Below are 5,106 nucleotides of genomic sequence, written 5' to 3' on the forward strand. Positions count from 1 at the left end.
GATGAGAAATCCACTACCTCATTCCAATGTGACTTTAATTGAACGATGACATTGTCTGTAAAATGAATTCAGGGAAGAATGTGTTGACATCTAGAAATGTGGGATTAGAATATTCGAGACAAACATATTTGTCATGCAACTTAAATACTCAACAACTGATGAGCAACTCACCAATGCTTCCTTACATAAATATCCACTTCAATTATGTTGAAAAATGATGATGAATTTTAATATTTAATGATCACTCAAAATTTACTTGAACTTCTGTGATGTTTGATCATCTTCGCCTTACGTTGATATCGAACAACTTATCCTACATGAATCAGTAGGTAAACCACCACTCAATCATCCTGATCACATAATCCATATCACGGTCTGTGGATTATTTCAAATCAATCACTATCACAGATGAACTCACCATTACTCAATATTGTGACTAGGTACACTTCACTCTCGATCAAATATATATGATGTGTTGATTATTGATCAGGACTGAGTATGATCATCTGGTGGAGATGATCAAACTTCATTGAAGGTCGATTACATTTTGAGAGATCATCAGATATTGAAATTTATCAGCATTTCTGAGAAAAATTGAAATCGACGTTTATGGAAGACAGCCTTCTTGATTTATTCATCAGTTGTTAGGAATTGATTTTGCATGTCATATATGTTTGTCTCGACAATTTCAATCTCATATTTCTAATTGATGTTGATTAGGAGATATTTTGATTCGGTTAGACAATGTTCGATGTTTGTAGACTGTCAGTTGGAAACCGTAAACTCAGATTTTATGGTAGTTGGCACAAGTCAGTGAGATGTGTTCTCAATATTGAAGAAACTAATACTGCTTATGTTATCCAAACTCATAGCACTCAATTCTACAGCATGAGAATTGATTACTACTACGTTACTCGAATCACAACTGTCTCCTTGTGGAAAGGAGATGTTCGTTTTCATTGACCACAGCACGGTTATCGATGTCATGCTTTTTCAGCAATTGAGTGCTAATGGAATTCTGTCAATCATTTATTCTATCTACACCACTCATCTCTTACTAATTATTATTAGTTTCATGATCAAACTGATCTGTTGGGACAATTTGAGATGGATATTTTCATTTTACAATATTCAGTGGTTTCATGCAACTCTTCTCATTTATAAACTTCTGGAAAGCAAGGACAATCAATCTAACAGAATAACATGAATTCACCACAATTCAAAGTCTCTCGTCATCTCCTCACAACTTTATGTCCTCACATCAGATCAGTCCTCATCTGATCGACATTGACCATGGTGTGTTGAGTGTGTGTATTTCGAAGAAGTTTTCAATAGAATGAACAGTCGAATGTGTCGTTTTATATCCTATTCATATTACAGAGTATATATTTCCATACAATGAGTAATGTTTCATGTTAATCATTACACATCATAATGATTAACACAAATCCATAGTCAAATCTATTGTGATATCAGTGATTCCGATTGAAGTATTACAGAAATCGTGACATCAGATCCGAAATTTCACCACTCATAAAAGCGATACAAACAGGAATTCTCATGGAGTTCGTGTCCAACTCAACAGTCTGGAATAGAAACGAATTCTCGCTATTGGTTTCGTAGGTACGGTCAAGACGAATAACACCAAGACAACGACATGTGAAAATGATCTAATCAGTAGTTGAGAAGGAAATTACTACAAATCATTTTCTTCATCGATTTGATACTGACAAAATCCTTCAAGTGGCGTGATGTGAGCGTCAACTTCGGCATAAACACTTCATATTCACAATGTTAATGAGCACATTGCCTGTCTGGAATATTGGCCTGTGATGACAGTTTATGACCCAGAATAATTTACCTCCTTCATTCAATAGTCAGTGTGAAACCACTAGGTGACTATGTGGATCCATTGGGTGTTCTACGTTCATCTCTCCAACATACGAATTTTATATAAGGATTCTGATTTTTATGGGAATGAGAATCACGAACCTCATCATGACAGTATATCTCCCTTTTATAATTTCTGATGAAGCTCTTTACCGCTTCAACCGATTGGAACGTCACCACACACAATGTATTCAAGAACACGTAATCGGTGTGTGTGACGACATTCGTAATAATCCAACTAGTTCTATGTAAGTTATTTACGTTGATAGTTTGTAGATAAGGTGATCAGTGAAGGAAGATTTACAGTTTATATTACTTTTCACAAATAAGTAGTCAATAATAATCCTTTTAAAACTAATCAATTGATTGGACAAATCAGGATGAAAAAATAACGCTCTTTACATCCTCAACCGACTGGAATCTCATCAGCATGTTAAGTATCATTTTGATTTTGTTTTCCTACTTCCAAAATAAATCCAGTATTATGGATTACTTAGACTCATAATGCTTTCTGGTAAGAGTTGAAGTCTTATTCCATCAGTACACAACCAGTTCATTGAATGACATGGAGCAAATCTGAAGTGGAGAGGCGAATAACTATAGGTATGCATGAGTAGGTAAGTGAGAGCAGTTGCATAGACAAATTTATAGTCAAATTGTATCATGACGCAGCAAGACAAAGCTAAAGCTAACGATACGATTTGAGTGCATACATATATGGGGAGGAGAGTGAATCATCATCGAATGATATTTAAGCAATCAACATTTTAGCCAGAGTCTCTCCTGTGCTCTAGTGATGATAACAGTGTACAAAGAGATATGCGAATTGTTACTATCCAAATGACAATGTCTGTTGAGTAAGTTGATAAATGGGCTTAACCAAAATTAAGCATAATCGAAATTGGTTGTAGGATTGTTGAGGTCAGAGTTGAATATAGAATGGTGATGGGCGACCTATGCTCCTCCATGAGGGATAACAGGCGTAAGTAAGTAAATAAGTTATTTCATTAACACACAATCAGTTGATCGATTATTATTTACGACACACATAAAAGGCAAGATTCATGGAATATCTCATGTGCTTAATAGACTACTTACATTTACCCAATAGAGGACGAGTATTTTAAAAACGCCTATTCAGTAGGTTTCCATGATCTTCTTGATATAAGTTATCACAAGAACTTACTAATGCTCAACCGACTTCCAGGTCTTCTTCAATTTCATTATTATTCATTGTACTCATACCATTTAGCTAGTCAGTGAGTTAGTTAGTAATAATAACAACACTGAGCATTCAATAGTCTTATCAGTTCTCCATTGTAATACTTCATTAATTTCGTACAACTAATTGTCGTACCTACATAACTTATAGACGGACTAAGGTGGTTGTATTTCCGACATATCTTTCACCTAATAAACTTACATACACTTACTAAATTTACAATTATACTTGTAGCAGCATCGTGAAAGACCACTGAATGAAGAGACAAACATCAGTGTATCCTCATCGTTTTGTTGATCTTAGTCTTCCTCCCTCCTCAATCATTCAAACCAACTTAGTTTCCAACAGATCTCAATCAATTAAACCTACACAACATTCATTTTTATTATCAACTACACACAGTTGTACTTCAACCAGTTTCACAATTCAAATGCTCCAGCCTATACGTTGTTTGGAATGTCGCATCAACTGTCGAATGGATTGAATTGTTCTTCAAGCGACAATAATGGTGGTACCAACATTTTCAGATGGTACCGAATTACCAAACTGGTTATTGGAACAGATCACACCAACCAGTGAAAACGTGAGCATATGGAGAGTAAGTCACTAGACACTATAAGTATATCACTGTTAAATCAATATGCTTTGCTATCAATCTCTCTACTTGAATACATATGACTATTCAGCTTGAGTAATCAGCCTTATAATAAGTACTGGGAAATGGTATTCTGCCAACAGATCAGATGACGTAGAAGTATCACCTCAAATATTAGTTTATAGTAAGTTTATTAACCAATCAACTATTCATTGAACTTGATCTTGTATAATCAATGATCCAATATAATCAAATTAGTGGAATAGATCTTGACCATTTGTTTCTAATTTATTCTAAACTAACTTGTCTTGTATTCAACATGACTTCTATCTTTCTTTGTCTATCCATTAGATTAGGCCTTACATCAATACAAATCTAGTCTCACAATAGAATAATATGAGAGCAGAACCAAATATTAAATTATTTTACATTTTCTTATGCGATACTTCCAACTAGTCAACATTCATTTCATTCTTCTCAACAACAAATTCAGTCACAAAATGGGCTTCATCATCTATTGACATTGCAATGAATGGATCAATACTCAATAATCACCATAATAATACCTGTTAAATCTGTTTGTTTACATTCTCTGTGCTCATTCACTTCCATTCGACTCTTTTGTGTATTGTCTCATACTACTTATTAATATTATTCAGTAGACAGTTGTATTCGTAATAACCAGTGAACGAAACGGCTTCCATATTGTTTGCTTTTGAATCGCCTTTTGCTTGTTGACATACTGTTGTGAAGTTTAGACACAACGAAAACTTGTCATTTGCATTATCGCATGTTATATGTACACTTGATGTTATTATCGCTTCGATAGATTTGACAATGACAATAATCCACTGTCATTTTTAACTGTTTCTCTTCCTTCTTCAATGTAGTTCCTGATAGAAATTTCATCGTTTATGTAATATAGACATCAATACGAGGCTGATACTGATATGAATCATTCTCTTTGATTGGAACAGTTTCTCATCATTCAATTGGGTTTTCCCACTATATTCTATTGTAGCAGTAATGATGGTAATGAATTCAACACTGATTTAGGTAATGATAATAATAAACCAAGAGGTATCATCATTTTATGATAAGTTGAATTTGATTGAACAGAATGATCCAATAGTAAATAAGAATCATTCCGGTTTATCATGTTTATCATTGTGTCATGGAATAAATTATGATCAACCAATATCTTTTCCAACCATACCATCTTTACTACTAACAATTTTAGTGAAGTCTACTCTACGTGTAGTGTTACAACTACTTGTCCCATTTACAACAAGATACCAGCCACAGGACCTTTACACGTGACTAAGGAAATTGTTCTTCCATTGGTAACTAACCTCAAAGCTTGTAAGATACTGTGCCTCGATGGGTTACATCCACATTT

This window comes from Schistosoma mansoni, assembly GCF_000237925.1.
Source record: "Schistosoma mansoni, WGS project CABG00000000 data, supercontig 0547, strain Puerto Rico, whole genome shotgun sequence".
Lineage (NCBI taxonomy): Eukaryota > Metazoa > Platyhelminthes > Trematoda > Strigeidida > Schistosomatidae > Schistosoma > Schistosoma mansoni.